This window comes from Ochotona curzoniae, unplaced genomic scaffold (genome assembly GCF_017591425.1).
Source record: "Ochotona curzoniae isolate NIBS_2020 unplaced genomic scaffold, NIBS_Ocur_1.0 scaffold_4701, whole genome shotgun sequence".
Classification (NCBI taxonomy): domain Eukaryota; kingdom Metazoa; phylum Chordata; class Mammalia; order Lagomorpha; family Ochotonidae; genus Ochotona; species Ochotona curzoniae.
This window is the reverse complement of record NW_024467122.1, coordinates 23,301,070-23,325,638: the sequence shown is the minus strand read 5'-3', so window position 1 is coordinate 23,325,638 and position 24,569 is coordinate 23,301,070.

The following is a 24,569-nucleotide window of genomic DNA, read 5'->3' as shown; positions in this document are numbered from 1 at the left end:
TATAGCCACATTTTCAGGGGGAAGAAACATACAGATAGAGATGTTCCAAAACACCATTAGATATTTCTGCATGACAAGTGCAGCGCTCCAACCACAGGACACTCAGTGTGAGAACTGTTTCAAAGATGTATTTAGTCATTCATTCATTCAAAAGACAGGATGACGGGATGGAGACATGTGGATCTATTGGAGAGATCACAATCAATGAGAACAAAGTGAAGAACAATTGATTTCATAGAGTGAGTTACATTCCAGTGTGGAGACTAAAGGCAGAATGAAATGGCCAAGGAGCAGATGCATTCTAAAGGAATCAGGTAGTAAATCTACTGAATATTTTGTTTTAGTCTATATAATTTCCTTTGTAGAATATATGTGGGTCCTCTGTTGTTTCCGAAGGCCTTAAGGGAAAAGAAAAATAAGGAGCGAAATACATAGAAGGGCTTTCCAGATAAAGTAAAACCACACTGAGAGAATTCTGCTGTGGATAGTCATTTTCTTGCAGGTCATTATTTTGTTGAGATATATTTTAATGGAGGGAACGTCAAACCGCAGATAATAATGTCGTGTTAGCACAGAAATGTAGACATTCGTAAGACTTTTGCTTTACATTGCCTGTTGTTTGCTGTAGAATAATTAATAAGTGTGGTTAAAGGGGAATTGAAATTCATGCAAGTGTGCCTAAATTATTTCTTTGACAGTAAAAATACCGCAGCCATTAGGGTTTTAAATTAATGTGTGCATTTTTCTTATTAATTGTTATACCCATTTCAGACAACCATTACTCTCATAATGTGAATTTAATGAGAAAAATATATGAGAATAGTGTGAATTTCCTTTCTGTTAAATTAGCAAGCCCTTTTGCTGACACCTAATGTAGGTAAAATTAATAGGCAAAATATTTATTAAAGTCAAGCACAAAGTTGATAAGGACTTTGAAGATAACTTTAGTTCACGTATAGCATGCTGCCATTAGAATTTGCGAAAAAACAGAATAGAGATTCCGACACTAAAGTAAGCATATCATAAATAATTAATGTCGTACCTGATATTGCATTCTGTAAGCCGTGCATCTATTTTTTGCTCCATTTGCCCTGTAGCCAACATAACCTGGCAAAGCGACTATTGAACAGTAGTTTCACATTTTTTTTTCTTTTTTAAAATACTATCACCACAGTAAAGCCATAAAACTAGTACCAACAATTCTTGCTTCCCCTTCATGCAACTTCCCCAAGCATGAAAATTTTAATGTATGGGCTTTCTTGTTTGTTTTCTATACTTCCTAAACATAATTTTCTCAACTATCCAAGTAAGTCACAGATATTATTCCATTTCCCCCAGTCTCTCAGTGGGTACTCCCTAATCGTACAGATATTATTAATAACCATGGTACCAGGCTGCAGATCAGGCCAGTGCTATCTATTCTATGTTATTATTTGTCATGCATACCTTCTTTAAATTTTCAAATTCTTTCAAAATTTCTTTAGCAAGATTTGGCTTCAACAATATATTTGATATATTCTAATATTTTTAGGTCATATAAAATATATCCTTCCCTTTCCCACTACATGATAAAAATAATTTTGTCTTTAGATATCATGGGGTGGTTTTGGACTTGCGAGCTTTTCATCACTTGAGCAAATATAGATGAAATTTAAGGTTCAGCTACAAATGATGCGTAAAGATCTAGAGTTTGGCTCAGCAGTGTGATGCCGCTTGGTTCACCTGCATCCTTACCAGAGTGCCTGGTGTGCGGCTCGTCCCTGCAAAATTTGACTTGGTCTTCTTCACAAAGTCCTGTTACCGTTGTTTTTCTGTGAACTTTGTAGTTCAAGTAATTCCATGCCAGATTTGTTATCCTCAGCTAGGTTTCTTTCCTACATGGCTTACCCAGGGGCTCAGGGTGTATGCCAGACATTTAGCTAATTGTTTTCATATACCAGCTCAATTAATCCTACGATAATGTCAATAATATTAACTAACTCTCCTGATGAGACCGTACTGGCTCATGGTCCATAACAGCTGACATGGGAAGGGTTTATAAGTTTATCCTAGGCGTGTGTTGCCCACAGCAGAGCAAAGCTCTTCGCTGTTAGTGCCTGAGTTTTGTTAGGAAATTCCCATGACAGGGGCTTCCGATCTTCCTCTCAGGCTTTGCCAAAAGCTACCTACAGCTCACTTTCATTGTCTCAAATACTCCCGAGGGCAGCTGTCCATCTGCCTGATTCATGTTAGAGACACCTAATATCATCACAGCTAAGCTTCTCCACTCGTGGTGCGTAACACAATGTCTGGGCCAGAGGTTTGAGGTGGATGAGCAATCGGTATAGTTAGTCTCTTCCATTACTTTCTTTTTGGCCCTCTTTCTACCTCCTCCCACTTCCCCTTTTTTGTCTTTAAGAAGTAAGCTTGATTTACATAAAATGTAACTCTGTGTAAAGTCACAAAAACTGACTCAGAATCCTGGCACCTCACATATGAAAATTTATTCATTCTCATACTATTGCTTGTTTTCCTGGAGGTTAAAACTTTTGAAAATCACCTGGAAGAACTCTCGAATAATTTATCCTAGCGTAAAGGTGCAAGCAATAAGCACATATCTAATTACAGTAAGGCCACAGGGAGAAACTTTATCATAAAAACTTGCTGTGTTAAAACCTTGTAGCTAAGTGAGATGACTTACCAAGGGATACGTTGTCCTTACATTTTATTGTTTCAGTAACTCCTTATAATAACATTAATTTCCTCTTTTCCCTGATTTGTTGGCTTGATTTACATAGCTCATAATTCATACTCAAATATAAGCTATTAATTCACTCTCTTGCCCCAAATACTGAGAAATTCCAAATGCAAAAATAGTGCCAGTGAACTTACACATGCCAAAACCTAGAAACAAGCTGGAATAAATGATACATTCATGTTTAATTTACAAAGTCAGGCCTGCATTTGTCAAGTTGTGTGCCAGCTGACATTCCCTCTACTAATTTTTAATGAGATGGTGAGAAGTCTGGAAATGATATCAGATTCGTGAAGACATAAGTGTAAATGGAGTGTGTTCAATTTAGACTATTATGTATTTTCAGAAGGCTTGCCCTGAGATAATATAGAAAGAATAGAATACAGATAGGCATTACTGGAAAAAATGAATACTAAAAGTGGTTCATTAGAGTGAATTTAGATAAGTTTTTATAGCTAGCAAAATATGCATAATATTTTCATATATTTACAATACATTCTGCATTGAAAGCCTTTCTGCAGAGGGAACTTAATATTTTAAAATAGATAAATGTAGATAATTGCATGAAAAGAAAACTGCTATTTTATTGTTTCTAGAGTCTTTATGGGGCTTTCTAAAAAGTTTCAGTTTGAAGAAGTGCTTAAAATGGTTCTTTAAAATGGCAAGAAATGAAACAAAACATTAAAACACCCTTTTGATTATTGTATCTTGAAAACTCACCAGCATTTTCTCATCAAATGGAATCTTTAAGTAAACATATTTATGTATTTATTAATACATGCTGAAGTATCTTTACCTTATTCAAACACATATAAAAGAGAAAGTGAATTAGGTATCTATATATGTAAATTCATTTCAATATTCTTACATACATTTTACAAAGAAATTACTATATATACATTTTTTACCATTGCACTGAACTTGTTTTAACTGATTACTGATTGAAGCTACTAAAAATTCAAGAAAAGGTTTGAAAGCATTCAAGAGGTTATGTCTCAGGAATTTTCTAGGCTTACTGTGATTAAAACAACCAATGGCTTTGAAATTGAAATTTGTGTGTTATCTCACAACTTTCAATTTCCAACACTCAGTACATGCAGAAAACCTTTGCTACCTCGCCTGAAGGGGAACATTCTGGCAAAGTAAACAAGCACCTGCCACGCCCTGTAATAACCCAACCAAACAGGACATGTTCCTGGGGTTTGTGGTGGTTAGAAATAAAGCACAAGTTACTGGTTTTATTCTCAGAAGGCTGGGAGTTTTGTGGCTCTCACCCATCTCTTTCACCTGCTACCCAGTTCATGTGGAGCAGCAGCTAAGCCTGTTCATTTCTCTACATGGCGCTGCTGGAACCTCACAGACTTCTGGACTGGGGCTTTGAGTCACATGGTTTTGGTTCATTATTTGGTTTCTGGCTCATTAATGCTTAGGCCTTCCAGGTCATGGTCATGCATTTAAATTGTCCTTGCTCCACTCTTTCACATGCATTTTATTGTCTCAGCTGTTGCCGCATGAGCTTCAGGTCCCAGCAGTGGACTTGAAGATGACAGTCTTGCAGGGCAACCTGCCCTGCCAAGCCTGACAGCTTCAAACCCCGACTTAACTAGTCACAGTCATCATCACAAAGAAGTTGCCCATTAGGAAAGCAATGGGAAAAATAATATCTAATACCATATGGAGAAATAAAAGCAATGTCTCTTAGACTTTGGTGAAGTACTTAGGTTTATATTCATCTTCATCTCTCCATAACTTTTCTTTGAAGATTCAGATAACTACCTGGTAGGAGTAATTCAGCTATTGCTCCTGGGCTCCAAATCTAGCTTTCTTCTTGATTCTGGAACTAGGCTGTTACTAATGTTGTCTCTGCTCTATTGGGTTGCAATCGTAGTGGGGATATGAGCACTAAAGAAACCTTCCATGGCAAGAGAAAAGGAGACGTAAATGAATTTGCTGCTTGGAAGTCTCATCAGCGCTGTCTACTGAGAGCTGTAGCAAGAGCAGCTGTGGATAGGAACCGCCCTCTTTATCCTAGAGCCAGTTTAACAAAGCCACTCACCAGAGTCAGCCCTCCAGCCCTGCTCCTCTGCAGATTCACCCCTGCTTCTATGGGACCTTTTTGTCTACTGAGGCACCTATAAATAAACAGATAAATACCTTAATAAATGCAAGTAAGACAGGACAGAATCCTCACCTTCGAGTTTTTAGTACTGGCTCTATGAAATGTTTTACCTTTGCTTCTATCTGTTCTCACTGAAAATGTTTATATATATATATATATATATTTTTTTTTTTGCTTAAAGATTTATTTTATATCTATTGGAAAGTCAAATATATAGAGAGGAGAGACAGAGAGAAAGATCTCTCATCTGCTGATTCACTTCCCACGTGGCTGAAATGGCCAGAGTTGCCTAACCTGGAGCCTCTTCTGGTTCTCCCACAGGGGTGCAAGATCCCAAGGCTTTGGGCCATCCTTTCCTGCTTTCCCAGACCACAAGCAGGGAGCTGGAAGGGAAGAGGGTCTTCCAGGCCATGAACCAGTGCCCATATGGGATCCTGGCGCATGCAAGGTGAGGACTTTAGCTGCTAGGCCACTGCACTGGGCCTGAAACTGTTTTTTATTTCTTACCCCATTCCTTTTTAGTCTTACATCAACATTTTCTCTTACATGTATTTTAACACCTGTTTCAACAGTTCCCTGTATATAATCATCTCCATTGACAATATTTAAAGTGCTTTTTGAATTCCCAACTATATCCTAAATGACATGCACACATTTCCTTTCAGTACAGTATTTTGCATGGCATCTTTACATAAACTACAAGCTAACACTGACTAGTGAGAGTCCTATAAAAGTGTAAAATAATTTTGTGTCGTGAGTCTAGATAGTTTACAAAAGACGCAGCTCAATTGAAGTAGAGCAGGTTAGGTTATTTTTCCCATGTTATTTCTAGAAGGTTTTATATCTCTACCTAAACAGGCCATATTTTTATACCTTAATCAGGTATCATTCTATGGATAGTTGTATCTGAATTCTGTATCAATATCATGTAACTTGTTGGAATGTCTAGCTATGATATACTATCTCTGCTAGATTTTAAATCAGAGTAAATAAGTGTGTCATCCCCTGAATTTCATATAGTTTTCACTGAATACTAACTTTGATGGAAAGTAATTAGAGTCCAACCAGGGACTGTATGTGTATGCATGTATGTTTGTTTTGTCTGTGTTTGTGCGTAAAAGGAAGAAGCAAGAAATATATAGAATGCTGTAGATGTAAAACTGGTAATTTGGAAGTGAAGACAGTGTGGTTTTATTTCAGGCTACAAAACAATATTTTAAAGGTTCAGGCATGTCCATTCTGAAGAGCAGTGCTCTTCAATACCAAATGTTAGACTGCAACTTTGCTTCTATTCCTGTTTTATTTTTGGTGATGAAATTTTGTGTTGGGGCATAAATGGTGGAGCATTTTATAAATCTTTAAAAATATGAGTTTGCTTCCAGGATAAGATGGACACTCAGTTATGAATAACATCTCTGAAGTCTTGATGATGAAAGTCAGTTCTAGAATAATCCTCACAATCTAAGGAAGTCGTTCGATAAGGGAATGCAGAAAATAAATATGGGCCAGTTATACATGGAGTTGGAAATCATTTAGAATGCTTACCACTCTATTTGCCACAGATTATTTTCTCCTGTGTCCTGTGTGTGTTTGTGTGTTCATGAGACATGAGGAGCCAATGGCTCTGGACAGCTCACACATGACATGGGCTGTATCCTCTAGAACCAAAGGGAGAAAAGTCAGCCCTAATTACTACATACCAACTTTCAGTAAGGACTATAGCTTGCTCTGATTACATCAACTAATCTCTTCCTGGACCAATCAGTATACATTTGAAGCATGCAGTTTCATGGGCTAAGTCTGCCTATAGGTGCCCTTCCTGAGGTCAAACTGCATATAACTTCTCTAACAATATGAACATTTCTGACAGAGCAAAGATGCTTAGGACTTTATGACTTATATGTAATATGTGATACTGAGAATCAGAAATAGTTTGCTTTCATATTAACAAATAGGATCATTTATTACATTTAATATCAATTGTCAAAATTTAATTGCTTTTCCCCAAGATTTTAGCTCTCGTATAACAAAAATTGCTAAACCTGAAAGTAAAAGATAATTCTGTTTAATATGTCAATTTGTACTAATTGAAATAATATTTCATAACTTTAGAAAAAGTATATAAACGAATACAGAATATGACTTCCAATACCTATTATTCTATTTTATGAAATTTCTGTGCTGTATCTGTAATATAGCCTACTGAACATTGCAACATGTGAATCATAACTTCACATAATCTCTTTCACAGTTACTCAATTGGAAATATTTCACCTGAGAGAAAGTGAACCCTTCAGAAGTTACTCACGAGAAGTAATTGAAATCCAATCATACTGTGTAAGGATTCTCAATCATTCTAGTTAGAAAAATGTGCTGCCTAACTGGACATTACCACAGCATATATCATATGAGCCATTAATTTATTTCCTAAAATGAGAGCTTTGAACATTTATTTTTAGATGTATTTGATAGCTCACTTATACCGGGAATATTGTAAAATTATGTGCTTTTGAGACGCAGCAACCATAATAGGGCCTAACCATGGCTATCTAATGCCTATCGTCTACCATGGTCTCTCCTGTATGGAATATGTTGCAGATAAGCCGCATGGATAACTCCATTTCCCCATCATTCTACTCCATGATATGCTGTCCTCCGTTATACCCTCTGTATATGCAGGAAAATGGCCACATTTGATTCCACAGGTCCCAGTGATGTCAAAGGAGAGCAATCACTGTTTGGGGAAAGTTGTCATTAACAAGGAAGCGAGATTAGAAAAGTTGAGGCAGTAGCCAACAGTGCTGCAAAGGGGGCTCGTGGTAATTCACCTCTAAGGTTACAAAGCATTCACTTCACAATGCAAAGAATCCCAAAGCTTATCATGCACTTCTCTCTTCAAATGTAAGAATGAACTTAACTTTAAAGCCTTTCAGTCTCAGACTTGTAGGCTGGGGAGATTGCAGGGAGGACCCTCTGTGCTGTTTCTGCATCTGTTGGAGCCTCTCCAGAATTCCATGGTTTGGTTCAGAACTCTACAACTAGCTTGACACTCTCAGTTTATCTTCTCCCAATTTTCAAAGCCATCATTCAGAGTTTTTACAAAGTTCCAGGATGATTTAATGGCATCTGTCACATTTAGTTAAGCTTGTTTTTTAAAAAAATTAAAAATCCAAAACTTTTCCCTTAAAAATGCAAAAAGCTCCCTTACTCTGTGTATATTAGAACAAGAGATGCCAAATATGTGTCTGAAAAAGTTATAAATTCCTTGATCTGTACTTAAACTGCAAATACAAATACTCAATGTATTCTCCAAAGTAGTGATTTGAGAAAAGGACATTTCTGTAAGAAAACTAAACCTGTTCTGAATTTTTTTTGCTCATCTTCCACCTTTCAGGAAAAGCTCTTCTCTACTTTCAATGTTCTTTAAAAAGGATAGTTAACATACAACATTTTTTCAAGTATTCAGATATACAACATATAATTCACAGCTAGAAAATTGGTTGTTACCTTCATTTAAACAATGACAACAAAAACAGTTTTCAAATCTAATTGTTGATCACACTGCCTGGAATTTACTTCAAATCAGTTCAAAACAGAAAGATTTCTCTTTGCAACGTTGAATCCCAATTCATTTTGTTCTCTGAATCCACCAATCTCACAGCTTTCTCGCTCACAACATCAGTGTCAGGATTTGTGAAAGCAAACAGCTGTCCCTCCATTATTTTTTTTCATTACATGCTGCAGACTGTCACCAGCTCTTATAAATTCAGATTGAACTGAACAGTCTGAAGAAGTTCAGTTCAGGGTCAAGCTCTCTGAAATAGCATGAAATTGTGCATTGCTGAAAATAGAGGATTTAATCTTTGTGCCAAGGGTCGTAAAACAGGATCATCTGATCTTTCAACCATTACTCTTCTGCAACAGCTAGCTCCTGGACTATTTGTAACTTACACTGATTGAAAGAAGAAACTGTCAGCTGGTTAAGAGAGTGAGGGGAAAACGCCATCAACTCCTTACTACTTGGACTTGATTTAGTGGCGTTCGGCTTCATTGACATATTCAATAAATTGCAATTAGTCCTCACAGACTTAATATTCAAAAACCCATGGTTACTGGAGTGTGCTTCCGAAGGTTCAGTCATGCAAACTAGGGCAAAATATTGATGTGCATGTGGTACATACTTCAGTGACATTACTTCTGTTTGATTTGATGTTCTCTCTGCACAGCAATATTTTAGCAACTCTAAAAATGTCTCCCTTGTAATTTACAAGTAAAAAATTATTTTATTCAAGATGAAAAAGCAATAGAATCCATGCTTAAAAATAACTATGAAGAGGCTATGAAGTTAAATTACATTATATTTCAAAGCCTATGATCTTTCATGGCCTATTTACTCCCTAAATGATCCAACAATTGGGGATGGGTCAGGCCCAGCCTGCAGTCCAGAACTCAATCCTGCTCCCTCACATAGATGGCAAGGCCCCAAAGGACTTGAGCTGCCATCTGTAGCCTGCCAGGGCACATATTAGCAGGAAGCTGAAATTAGAGCCCGGGTGGGAAATCCAAGCTCTCAGATATGGCATAAGGGGCCCCGACTGTATCTTAACTGTGGTTTCAAATACCCACCTCAAAGCTGTGGTTTTCATTTACAGGTGCATTAGGCAAAGCAAGTAGCAGAGATTAAGTGAAGATACAAGATAAGACAGGTTTGTGGGGATTGGTGTTGTGGTGCAAGAAACATAGGCTGCCTCTTCTGATGCCAGCGTCCATGCTGGAATGCTTGCCTTCAGATCTAGCTTTCAGCTGGGAAGGCAGGGGAAAAGCATCCAAGCACTTGAATCTCTGCCATTCAAGTGGAAGTTTCTGAAGCAGCTCTTGGCCTCTGTCTTCAGCCTGGTCAAGATCTGGCTGGTACAGTCGTTTGGGGAGTGAGCACATCTTTGTTTCTGGTCTCTCACTCCTGCTCTCTCATTCTTTCTCTTCTTTTTCAAATAAACGCATCTTAAAAACACAGGCTATATACTTAGAAATGAAAAATTTATTCTAAAATAAAAATGAGTTGAGTATTCTTTTTAAAATTATTCATTGTGCTTACTTGAGAGGCAGGCAGAGTTCCTTTCGACTGGTTCACATTTTTGCCCTAACCCTAATCCCAACCCTAACCTTTTTGGTTCTGATCCCTGAAGACCCATGTAAGAGCTGGTAAGCAGTTTTTTCTCTTTAACATGGCCGAGTTACTACTATAGAGGTTAATGTTAAAGTAAAGAACTACAGCTAAATTAATGTGTGCCGGGGGTACAGGGGAAGGTGGCAGGGTTGATCTGGAGAAATGATTGGTTTTATATGTAGTGATTAGTGAGCCATAAACATCAGTTTCATTTTTAGCACTGCTCAATTTTATTTCCCTTGCAGTGGAGCTTCAAATTCTTAAGATGAAATAGGAAGTCATAAAAAACCCACGTATTACAGAAAAGCATAAACTTGTGAATCTAACAGAAATACCAAAAGGATATAAAAGTTATGCTTAGAAGCAATATTTACTCAAAAAAAGCAAACATCACTCCATCCAAATCAATCTTTACCTCAAATCTAGACTCAATCCTTCCATCAACAGAACATTTATATCTGATTACACCTTGTGTAACTCAACTTTTTTAATATCCCAAAGTAAATCACCACACTTCCTTCTCACAGTTCTCTGAGAAATAATGACAGCATCCATCGGGTCCGGAATGTCTCGCACTGCAGAGAAATTCAGTGTATCCAAGAATGGTCCACTTCCCACTGAGAAAGGGTTAACACAATGTTGAGAAAGCTCCAAAATGTGTTGGCGCATGTATTGTACTTACTAAGTTAACAAAATTGTTGCCACATTGAACTCTCAAAGAAACAGCCCTGCTGGGGAAAGGGGACAGAGAGCAATTACTGTGTGGGGTTTGTTAAAACTTTTAGCAGAAGGGATAATATTCATTTGTAAATGATTATTTATACCAGGCAGTACCATAAACCCCTGGCATTTTAAGGCTTCATTAAAACCCGCTGTTAGGTGGATAATCTTGCCACTGTTAGGTGGTACACTTAAAACTGTTTAAAACAGGCTCTAAGAACTTGATATTATGAATAGTATTCACTCTGCTGCTCAAAGACCGCTGCTGAAATACCTCTTCCATGACAAAATTTACAAACTGAACTTTCTAAACACACAGACACGTGCATTTATTCAACTCACTAAGCAAAGTTAATGAATAAAGTAGAAAAAAAAGGCTTCCGTTTTTGTCCAGGCGTTTCTATTTGCTCCAAAACATGTTGCTAACATGTTATCACAGAGTGGATTCAGGAGCAGACTGGTTCTCAGATTTTGCCTGAAGCGTGGCAATTCCTGACTTCCCTGGTCCTAGTGGAAACAGAGGAGCAAACCAGACACACAACACATTTAGCGTGTACTGGGGTAATGTGTTCGAAAATGGCAGCTCTGTCAAGGGTCAATCCTACCACTGAGCTAAAACAAATACTTAAGGTAACAGTCTTTCAAGTGCAGCCCACAAACCAGTGGCAGCACTGTTCTATCCCACATTAAATATTTTCAGAACTATATAGTTGGGGTGCAGCAAACTATGTTTATAGTGAGCCAACAGGTCTTTCTGATGTACTCTAAGAATGACTGCTTTATAGTAAAGATACTGGATATTGGATGAGACGTGGAATGGGGCAAAACAGCATAACCCAATTTTCCTGTAGAAAGTACAGGTCTATTTCTCAGATTCTCAAGTACCCATAGTTGTTAGAATGGGCTTCTGGTTCAGATTGCCTGAGAGATGTGGAAGGCCAAGGAAGGAAACAAAAGATGGTTTTGTGGTCTTCAAGACATTTAAGGAAGCCAAACCCAGTGGTGTCACCTGAGAAATAAGAAAAAAGTTTTATATTCACTTTTCTGAGTTGGGAAATAACTTTAATGTCATTTTAATAATTAAAATGAAAAAAATGACATTGGGAAATAATCTATGGCCTTTTCTTTGGTACCACTTTTAATTTACTTTGGTTTTTTTTTTCTTCTTTTCCTTGAATCTCTAAACCACAGGATAAAGAAATAACCATTTCAATCAAAGTTGTGATTGAACTTCCAACAGCTGTAGGAATAAAAGATGGAAATGAAAGGAGTGTTATTGAACTGGCAAATTGCTCATTGGCAGACCCTGCGCTTTCATCATTAATCTTAATTGGATGGGTCAGTGACCAAGACAGGAAGGTCTTTTCAAAGCACCGTGCAAATTTGTAACTTGAAAGAAAACTTGGTACGTGTGTACTGTTAACTCTTTTTTTCTCCCTCATGATATCCAATGGTATTAGGATGTTTGTTGAAGATTTATCTAAACTGAAGATAGTTCAGAATCCAAAAAGTTAATGAACTAAATTTCAGAGTCTGAAAACTTACAAGCTGCAAGAGAATGATAGTAAAATATTAAAGTTTAATAGTAATCATACATTTTGGGATAACTTATGTAGAATTACTTTATTAAACTTTTAATATAAAATTGCTAATTGAACTACAACAAAATGTTATACAAATTGTCTTAAATGAAAGAATATTTCAAACTTCATTGTGATTCCCCATTATGGGCAAATTTAGATACATTTCCAAAAAGTTAAAATGAATTATTGGGACAATTGGATATCAGCCTGCAGAAGTAAGAAATAAGACTCCTACTTTCATATTACACAAAAATAAACGCTACATGGATCAAAAACCTAAATCTGAATCCATGAAACTATTAATAAAAAAAAAAAAATCAAACTACCAGAGAAAAACATAGGACACACTCTACAAGACATAGGCATTAGCCAAACTTCTTAGAAATGTCACCAAAAGCACAGGTAATCAAAGCCAAAATAAGCAAGTTGGACTACATTAAGCTAAGAAGCTTCTTTCGGTACAGCAAATGAAACTACCAACAAAGTGAAGTGTTGGGGTCCGTGCAGTGGATGTGGGGAACACGAAGGTGTGAAGAGTATTCTTCCATTGCAGGCAGGCAGGGCCGCAAGGAACTTGCCACTGTTTGGCAGGACCCGCCCGGCGGAGGTCTCTACAGCCACCTGAATGCAGCTCCACCTTCTTTTGCATGGACACCCGACCACCCTGTGAAGAACTCTAATCCATTCAGACATTGTTTGCTACTGTGGAGTTGGCCTTTTACTCAATGTGAGCTTGGAGGTTAATCTCAATAATAACGTCTTACAAAAGGGCCTTCTGTTATTTCTGCTATCTTGGCTGTCCCCATTGACCTTATGGTAATCAAGGGACCTATATTTAGGCCTTCATTCTTTCCTTGATCTTTAAGTTTTCCTTTTCTTTGTGATACAAGATTGAGTTGTAGGATAAGAATTGTAGCAGGAACTTCTATTGTTTTTAGGTAAAACAAATGGCAGAATTATGCTTAGAAACACCCACTTGACCATGACGTAAAAAGTCTGAGCCAGAGTTTGACTGGTTCTGTATAAATAGAGCAGACAGCTTTCTCGCGTTGTCCATTATGATCATGAAATCCTGTGGTCCGTCTTTCTTTCCTCTTTGCGCCTCATCCACGCACCCTTCGCGAGTTCCAAACCCAGCTGGAGCTGGAATCCGGCAGTGAAGAAAAAAAAAAAAAATAGAATGGAAGAAAATTTTTGCACACTACACAATAGATAGGAGACTAATGTCCAGTTTTTAACAAGAGCTTCAAAAACTCAACAACAGCAAAGCTTAGAACCCTACTAAGAAATGGTTGAAGAAAATGGGCTGGAATTTTTCAAAAGAACAAATTTGAATGGCTAATAGACACATGAAAAAAAACACACACTTGGGAAATAATAAAAATAGTTTCTTAAAGTAAAATAAATTATCCTTTGGAGATCTTCAGACGACTATTTCATGATCATGTGCACATTCACACGCATTGTGCGTGAAGCACAGCCACAGCAACTAAGAAAAATCTAACAGGTGAGAGCTGTAACCTTAATGAAACAGCAGCTGCTTTTGTCTGAGATTTCTTTCTTTGTTTGAAAGGCAGATTAGTACAGAGAAGGAAAGACAGATGTTATGGACTACATAGAAGTCCCATCTTCTCTCCGTATTGCACGAGACTCACTGCAGGATAGACTTTGGCTGAGTATCACTGCCGTGTGGGCAGTAATGAAAACAAACACTAGTTCATCCTATTTTCTTCAGTGTGAGGAGATCATGAGGTTTGGGATCTGACTGTGCAGCTGTGCGGCCAGATTTGATGGAGATTTACACTTACATCTCATTTAATCCATCGTCCACCGCCTACTGTCTACCAATATTTAGTTATCCACGGACCATCTGATGATGGACAAGAGAAGAAGATCTTGGGAGAATGCCCCCGAGGCCTGTTTGTACCAGTTTTTGAACATTGTTGAAAGCAAATATGATGGACTTAGCTTAAAGCAAAGCATATTTACTAATTTCTATTTTCCATAGATTAGATGTCTGGCACTGCTCCGCTGCGTTCTCTGCTCCAAATGGGATCACAAGGATGAAAACAAATGGTAAGCTGGCTGAGCTCATGGGGAGGCTAAGATTTAAAGTTCATTAAGCTTCTGGTAGTTATGGAACTGAGGTCTGCCTCTTTCTTGCAGCCCTCTCGTCCTCTCATTCACAGGACGTTTTCATTTTCTAACCAGAAAGATATATATCAAATCATACCACCATACAATTTCTGTGGCTTCCTCTTCTGTGTCAGTCCCTCCTTTCCCACTGATGCCAGTGACTCCAACTGGATAATATTCTTTGCTTGTAGGAGATTTGATTAGGTGCCTTAAGATAACCCCGTTTTATAAACCTTAATTCATTTGCAAATGTTCTTTTGACATAAAGGTAAACTCTTGGAGGACTGTTGGTAGAAACACCAGATCAATGATGTGTGTTTATTTTTTTTTTTAAGATTTATTTTATTTTTATTGGAAAGGCGGATATACAGAGAGGAGAGACAGAGAGGAAGATCTTCCGTCCGATGATTCACTCCCCAAGTGAGCACAACGGCCAATGCTATGCCGATCTGACGCCAGGAGCCTCTTCCGGGTCTCCCATGCGGGTGCAGGGTCCCAAAGCTTTGGGCCGTCCTCCACTGCTTTCCCGGGCCACAGGCAGGGAGCTGGACGGGAAGTGGAGCTGCTGGGATTAGAACCGGCGCCCATATGGGATCCCAGGCATGCAAGGCGAGGACCTTAACCACTTGCGCCATCGCGCTGGGCCCAGATGCATGTTTCTTTATAAAAATATCTAGACTCTTCTCTTGATTTTCACAGGGTTTTGAAAACTTTTGAAAGTCTTAAGTCCAAAGCTTAGGTTTTGTTTATTTGTACTACTTATCATTTTCTAAATTAATTGGAAAAGAAATATTGAGAAATTCCTACTAGGAATAGGAAAGCATTAATTATCTAGTAATATATGTGACATGAATGTGTTAGTTATTTAATATATGTGACATTAAATAAGCTATATTCATCACATAATTCTCTCATAACAGGCCTATTTTATTAATAGAAATAAGCTTTTTCTAGAGATAAACTTTAGTTGAGAGACAATTAAAAAAAATTATATCACTTATATAACTGCCTTAGAACTGTATTAATTGAAGAAGGCACTTTAATGTATAGAAAAGTCATCTTCCTTTTGATAAACTAGAAATGAAATTTTTAAAATATTTTAGTTTTATTGAGAAAAACAGACATTTACATTGCGTGTTTTAGGCTTTTGATTATCAAAGATAACAAGAATGTCGAGGAAAAATATTTTGTCCAAATATTCTCTTAAATAATAAAAATGATCTTTAGGTTATCATTTAAAATTTCTGGGTCTTGAGCCCGGCGCGTTTAAATTAAATCCCGGCAGCCCATATCCCGGCTGCCCCGCTTCCCATCCAGTGGGCCCTGGAAGGACCTGTGGCCCGGGAAGGCAGTCAAGGACGGCCCAAAGCTTTGGGACCCTGCACCCACGTGGGAGACCCGGAAGAGGCTCCTGGCTTCGGATCGGCATATCATTGGCCGTTGTGCTCACTTGGGGAGTGAATCATCGGACGGAAGATCTTCCTCTCTGTCTCTCCTCTCTGTATATCTGCCTTTCCAATAAAAATAAAATAAATCTTTAAAAAAAACTAAAAAATAAAATTTCTGGGTCTTGACTTACAAAATTAAACAGACATGTGCAACAGAATATATATGTGTGTGTGTTTTGCCAACATTATGTTAAAATACGACAAGTTATATGGTAAAGTATGACAAGATATTTGAAGCGCAAGTGATCACGTTTGAAAATCATTTTGTTTTTAAAGATTTATTTATTTTTATTGAAAGGCAGATATACAGAGAGGAAGAGAGACAGAGAGGAAGATCTTCCATCTGATGGCTCACTCCCCAAGTGACCGCAACAGTTGGAGCCGAGTCAATCCAAAGACAGGAGCCAGGAGCTCCTCCGGGTCTCCCATGTGGGCGCAGGGTCCCAAGGCTTTGGGCCATGCTTGACTGTTTTCCCAGGCCACAAGCAGGGAGCTGGATGGGAAGCAGGCCCACTGGGGTTAGAACCCGTGCCCATATGAGATCCCAGGTGTGCAAGGCGAGGACCTTAACCACTATGCTATCACGCTGGGCCCAAAATTCAACCAAGTAAAAGATAAAAGAATAATTTAAAAATACATATATAAAAAATAAGGGCAACAAAAAAGGCAGGATGATTTTTTAACAAAAACGGAAGTAGCAGACTGAATCACTGCTAAAAACAAAAATTGTTTGTTGAGTTAAAATACTGAGTAGAAATATTTGGAAAAGGTCATTATTAATCCAACTGGAAGACTTCTTGGAGGAATTATGCAAATAGAGTTAAATTATGCACATCGAGTCAAAGAGAGAGGAAATAGAAAAGGAGTTTAAAATGCATGGAGAATAAGATAACAAGATTTAACGTGTGTCTAATTGGATTCCAAGATTGAGAGAGTGGTTAAAGCTCAGAAGAGGTGATATTTGAAGAGCTAATGGCTAAGAAAATGTAAAAACTGATGAATAAAATGAATTTTAAGTAGAATAAATAACACATGTATATCTTAACATTTTGTGGCTGAAACACTGAATATTTAAGGGTAGGACGAACTCTTAAAAGTTGTCCAGGGAAAGGCAGGTTATCCTGAAGGTGTTTATTAGACTTGTGAAAAGACACAATAAAGACAAAAGTACATCCTACAATAAAATCTTACAAGTATAGAGAAAAATATATAGACCTTAAATTTTAAATTCAATTATGTTTGCATTAAAGACTAAGACCCAAAGAAAAATGTTACAGACAGCCCAAATCTGAATATTTTACCCACTTGTAGTGAAGGGATTTTTCCATTTTTTTCTTATGAATTAGGATCTAGAATATAGACTGAAACTTGAAGGAATGGTGGGAGAAACTCGGTAACTCTCTAGGTGTAGCTTAAGAACTATGGAGCCTTTATAACAAAGCAAAATGTAGCCAGTTTGAAATATAAAGAAATAAGATGGAAACAAACTTCAAAACATTTATATCAAGGAGAAGGGATCTAGGATTTAGGATCCTGAAGTTTATATTTTCCTGAAATATGCCCAGGTGTGAATATGTTAAAGGCAGCAATGTAGGACCTGGCGAGATGGCATAGTAATTAAAATCCTTGCTTTGTACACACTGGGATCCAAATGGGTGCCAGTTCTAATCCCAGCAGCCTCGCTTCCCATCAGCTCCCTGCCTGTGGCCTGAGAGAGCAACCGAGGATGGCCCAGAGCCTTGGGAACCTGCGCTGACATGGGAGACCTGGAAGAGCTCCTGGCTCATGTCCTCAGATCTGCGCAGCACTGGTTGTTGTGGTCACTTGGGGAGTGAGTCATTGGACGGAAGATCTTCCTCTCTGTCTCTCCCCCCTGTGTGTATCTGCCTTTCCAATAAAAATAAATCAGTCTTTTTAAAAAGGCAGCAAGGTAGAAATAGAAATTCCAAATCAATTAAAGGCAGAGAAATGAATTTGGCAAAACCATTTGAATACCTAAATGAGCAGGAAGCCAAGCAGCATAATAGAAAGTATAAATGTGTTGGTCTCCAGTGTAAACCTAATTAATACGTACTTTACAAACTGCTATTAATCACATGTTTTTATTATGGAATGGTGACGGTACTAGTCATTTTTTTAATCATTTCAGATGTCATCTAACATAAAATATGAAATCCTAGAGTGCAGTAAGAAAAGCTTTGGCAAATTATGCTTTGTGTGCAAATCGGGGCATACACTGTAGTATAAAAGAAATCATGAGTACAGAGCAAGTAAAACAAGACACATACAGTTTCTAGACTCTCAGAAAGACACGTTGAAAGATGTTACTACTCTTTTGGGTGTTAAACCCCTTAAATTTATTGAAAGGCCAAGACTCAATGTGAATGGTATGCTTACATACCTTGAGATATTTTTTATTTTTAAAAGTTCCCTAAAGTATAAGTATTTTCCTGAAGGAGTTGGCATTACAACTGTTTTAATTTGAATTTCGGCTACATTGCATTTGATGGTCTTTATTAAGTGTGTTCAATCCTGGATTTTGCACAAAGTGAAAGATAGAATTTTCTTGGAATCTCAAGCAGATAACGCAAGAAATTAGCATGATTGCATACAGTGAAATTTTTTGAAACAACTTTTATAGACATTAATTCTGATGGATTATTTCCTTTTTTGTACTTTCTTGCTGTTATTATTTTCCATGATATGTAGGTATACAGATCCCTTCTTCCATCTCTCCTTTCTGCTTTCCCGTTCTGCCCCTGAACTAGCCCCACATAAAAACAACAGCAACAAGCGAAAACAGCTTCCTAACTTCTACTGATTCACTCTCCAAGTGGTTGCAAAGGTTTGAGACAGTTCAAGAGAAATCTCAATATCCCAAATATGTTGTTGGGGCCCAAATACTCGTGCTAACTTGTGTTGCTTTCCAAATGCACATTAGTGAGGGAGCTGTATACGAATCAAAGAAATTGACTGTTGAGAGTCAACCCACTGAGACAACACGTTGGCATCACAAGTGGAAGCTTAGCTCATGATGCCACAACACTGCCCCCTAAAATACATTTTTCCTTTGTCTGCTGAGAAATAAAGAGCTAACAAGCTAACTTCAGGGCAGAAGGAGTGATTGGCACAAATAACCTAAGTGATAAACTTGAAAGAGGACAGTTACACCCTTTGTTCCAATGCACTGTTGAATGTGTCATCTTCTAAAGTGATTAGTGTAGAATTAGAAGCCAGAGTTTCAGCAATTCAGTGGAGCTGGGGTAAAAACATATTCATAGCAGATGATATTCATTAACAAAGACACCCACTATTAAAACTTGCACCTAGATCAAGGCTGATCCGTTTTAAAAGGCTGTAATTGGCTTTTGAGTGGACCTAATAGAAGAACATAAATAAATGCCAAACCCCAGTTTGAACCCACTATAATAATAGGATAAAGCAGAAGTAATGAAATATGCCACTCTGATATTTAAATTCACAAGTCTCTTTAAGCTTCATCTATAAGAAAAGTGCTTGTCCATTCTACAGTTCTGTGAAATATGTCACTGTGAGTTCAAGATGAAATAAGTGAGAAACAACTGCAGATTGAACACTAGTTTATGTTTGTCAATAGAAACCAGGAAAATAACAGAACATAAAATAAAAATAAGTATCCTTGCTAGCTCTTTACAACTTGTAGAATATTTCTAGTTTCTTTCAGAAATATAACATTTGGTTGAGTTAGAAGTATTTTCAAGCTTACAGAGAAAAGAGAATAATTGGAAATTCTTCATCATTACTAATTTTTCTTGCCAAATACCATATTTATATTATAGGGAAAAATGTAGATAGATTTGCTGGACTTAAGAACATTCAGACTATTAGAAAAGTTTAATTAGAACACATTTTCAGTTAACAACGTGATGCATGAATGTATTAAAATTCAATGAATACACATCTACATTTTTTATTCTACTGCTCAGTTTCTTTAAGATTTACCTGTTTAATTGTAAGGCAGAATTACAGAAAGAGAGGGAGAGAAAGAGAGAGAGATCTTTCATCAGCTCGTTTACTCTCCCCTTGGTCTCAACAGCCAAGAGTGGACCAGGCCAAAGCCAGGACCTTCTTCTGAGTCCCCAACATGGGAGAGAAGACCCGAGCTTCTAGGCCTCTGCTGCTCCTTCACCAAGAGCTTAAGCAAGGAGCTGGCTAGGAAGTGGGACAGCTGGGACTCCTCAGCACGCACACAACATGCTGACTTCGCAGAGCAAGGGGGAAAGGGGCACTGAGTCACATGCCACAAGCCTGACCCCTCCGCTGCACACTTTGCATAGTGATAACATCAACACAAATCCAGTGTCAGATATTAATCACAAAACTAATGTCTGGAGCCCACACTTAGATGTTTACATTTAAGTGAATTCATTTTCAGCTCTGACATTATTGAATTTCTGCATCATTTTTCCTTTTCTCCAATTCTTCTGATGAAAAAATGTTAGATAATACAGTGTTGTCCAATTTTCCCTGAGTTCTGCTTCTCATATATATGTGCATATATTTATCTGTTGTTCAGAATGAAAATTTCTTTGAGTTCATTCATTTTCCTCTATATTTCTTGCATTGCTGTATGGTTCAGTTCCAAACATTTTCACTTGACGTTATTTCTTTATTGAAGCTTTCAGATTTCTCATTTTTGTTTTGGGGGTCTTTACCCTTAACTTTTGGTGAATTTTTATATAATTACAACTTCTTTGGAAGATAATGTTAAATTTTTCTTCCATCCTGGTAGGTTTGTAGATGTTTATTCTTGAATTGGCATTTTTCTTGCACTTCTTATATAAAAAACAAATTTGAAATTTTGTATTTAATGTTTTGGATGTGCTATGCTATAGTGAGTCTCCAAAGAATGTTCTATTGCCTGATTTTTAGATGACATGTGACCTGATTAAATTCAGGCTTCACATTGCTACTGGCCTTTCGTGTGAGTTAATTTTAACAACTGCTGTCTACGTAGTTTGCAGTAGGATTTGAATCAGTTCTGCGCACTCAACCTTTAAATGGTCAGTCTAGGACCTGGGTGGAAGTCTACCTGTCATTCAGTTACCCAAGTCCCTAATGTGCTCATAAGGACCAGCCTATGCATGTACAATTAAAACATGAGTTTCTAAGTTGAATTTATAAACAATTTTATGGGGCTGCTTTCCCCCCAGAGCATACTTCTCTGCATCTTTCCAGTTCTTTTCAGCTATCTGGGGATTCTTCTTTCAGTTTTCCCCACCGTAAAAGCTTGGCATCCACTTCTCCAAGGAAAGTCAATAGCATTTATTATCACCAAGGTTGCTAGTCCATGTCATCTAAAACTGTACCCAGGTCTTGTCCCTATGGATTCCTTATTGCAGATTTGAGTATGCCATCCTCTCTATTCCCATCACAAAACTTTCATATGCCATCATATAGTAAACATATATAGTAATATACACACACAATTCCTTCATATTCCTCCGTCTTACCTCATTACCTATGTGGCAGCCATGTAGGACCTCAGCTCAACTTGGGTGTTTTGATGGAGCATTTTCTGAAACCTATGAATCAGTCAAATCTCTAGTGTTGTGCTCTGTACACCATCAACCTCTTTTTTCATGGAACCACCAGGTTCACTTTGTAATCCAAACTATTTTCTACAGAAGGATATTCACATATCAGCTACATATTTCACAAAAATGTTGGGTGCTAAAAATGCAGAAACTCAATTTCCACCTTGGGCCTCCTATTTCAGAATCTCCACATTTTAATGAGAACCGAGGTATCTGCACTCACATGAATGTTGGAGAAATAGCTATATGGGACACTTCCTAGTCCGATCATTCAAGTCATGTGACAGAATTTGTCAAAAATCAGATTATTATGGCTTTGGGGATGCTTGGTAATCTTAAGTGGTTCTCACTCTCATACTAAGAGAATCTAAAATGTTATTTAAAGAGTGTATTACATATTACTTAAACCACACTGAATGTATTTTAACATTGTCTCTTTCCAACATCACCATTAGAGAATTGATTTCTCTCTGATTCCTAAAAGCAGGTTTGAAAATAGACATTATATAAATTGCCACTTAGGCATTTATAACAAGCCAAATGGTTGACTCAGCTAACATATTTGGAGAAGTGAGACTTTATAATCTATGGATGCAGAGTGAGGGAAATTGTACTAATTGAAGGACAAGAGGTTGAATAATAGCAGACATTCCCACACATGGACTTTTTCCAGGTGCTGTGCTTACTGCTTACTATCAGCAGCAGCACTTTTGAGAGCTTCCTTTGGTAGTTTAATGGTCACATTTGTATGAAAAAGCAAATATTCTTGAATTTGTTTACAAACATGGTTTGTTTTCTGGAAATGCAACACACATACCCTAATTTTAAATTTATTTATTTATCTACTTATTTATTTATTTGTTTATGATTTTTTCAAGAGAGGGTAAGATACAGAAAATCATCCATCTTATGGCTCAGTCCCCAGGTGGCTGTAGCGACCAGCTCTGAGCCAGGCCCCAAGCCAAAAGCCAACATCTTCTGTCTCCCACATGGGTGTCAGAGGCCCAAGTATTCGTTTGGACTGTCTTTTGCTGCTTTTCTCAGTCTGTTACAGGGAATTAGATCAGAAGTGGAGCAATTAGGGCAAGTTCCAGTGCACATATGGGATGCAGGTACCAGGCAGGGGTTTTACCTGCTGCTTTAAAAGATTCACTTTATTCATTTGAAGGGCAGAATTGGTGGTTGAAGGGAGAATGAGAGAGATTTTCTATCTCTGGGTCACTTCCCAAATTGCTGCAATGGCCTGGACATAAGTCACTGTGCCAGAATGCTGGCCTCTACACTTGCTCTTCTTAAGCACCTGCGTCCACAATATCTTGTCCAATAGCATTTGCATCTTACTCTTCCTATCAAGTACCTGATGCAATGTAGTAATTAAAATGCAAGGAAGAAGTTCAAGTGTCCCACTGCACATTATGCTGACTACAGATAATGACAATGCGCTGTGTGTGTGTATGTGTGTGTGTGTATGTGTGTGTGTAATATTTATTTGAGAGATAGATCTTCTATGCTGGCTCACTCCTCAATCACCCACAATGGATAGGGGTCCAAAGTCAGCAGCCAGAAAGTAGATCAGGTTTTACAACCGATGTAGGTGGCAGTGACACAAGTGCTTAAGCCACCACCTCTTTTCTGCTGATTTGCATTAGCAACAAAAAAAGAGTGAGAATAGAAACCAGGATTCCAACCCGAGCAGTCTGATGAGGGACGTTGGCATCCTGATCAGAATCTTAACCACTAAACGAAATGCCCACTCCCCCAAACTCTGCATAAATATTTTATGCCAGGACAAAGATTTTTTGAGTTTCTTCATTATAAAGAAATTCTCAAAAACAAATATGTTCACCCTGATGGGAATATTATACAATGAATGCATGTATTAAAACATCTCAGTATCTCCTAAGTATGAAGAATTTTAATGCACCCACTAAAAAGAAAATGTTTAAATTATCTTGAAAATCAAATTCTGAATCTGAAATATGAGTTAAAAAACTTAAATGATAGAATAAGCTAAACATTGAATAAAATTTATGCAAAATCCATCTCTTGCCTTTTTACAATTTTAAAACCTGACTCCTTTAATTCACGTATAAACCGAGCAAAATAAGGCACTATTTGTGGAAAAATGAAAACTACTACTTTAAAAATAATTTTTATGCTCATATGTGCTTTGCTTTATCCACACTAAAAGTAATTTGACATTTGTGTTAATCCGCCATTTCTCCAGTAGCCATACTTATTTAGGATATAAAATCTTTATCATTTTTCTGCAGTTGAGCACACCTCATCTGGATATTTTAAAACTGGCTCATTGACACTAACTGATCAGCTTTTCGTAGAAATCTGAAAATAAGTCAGATACAGAGTGCAAGTGTGTTAACTGGCTCACATGCGCTGGACAGGGCACTTTGGGTTCCTTTAATCTGGATACCTGACAGGTGTTTTGTTTCTGATCACTGTTCCACATTAAGCACATCAAAATCAAACTTCATGCCCATCTGCTCTGGGCCAACAAACAACAGCCATTTGAAATTAAGGCAAGGTGACTCATTCGGTTCCAGGGTAAGAGAAGCAAGCTCAGGGCACCTGTGCGAGGTAGTGCTCGTTCTCACTCAGGCAGGTGAACGCAGCAGACTGAGTCTAGGCAGGGGCTGGAAGGTTAATTGTCCTCTCCCATCTTCGCTGGATGGGCTCAAAACTTCACCACAGGCATGACATGAAAACGCAAAGCATTTCCAAAACTCTAATATGGCAGCTATCCTTAGTTTTATTAGTCAAGTTGGCTAGCCAGTTATTAATCAAACAGGTGTGGTTATGTAGCCATCCTGCTGAGGTAATTAGAGTCTTTATCCACCAGGTGAAGGAACTAACCCTAACAAATGAATCCACCGGAAGGCCTGAAGAGAAAGCAAGCCTGAGGCTTCCTGTGTAGAAGCAAGCTGTGTCTCAAGACTGCAGTATCCTCTGCTGGAATTTCCATCCCGGCCTCCTGCCCTAGGGTGTTCACGCAGTCCAGCCCTCGCCACCCCGCGTCTTCTTCTGGTGAGCTCATATTCAGCAGGTATGCCTTATGTTGCAATTTCTGC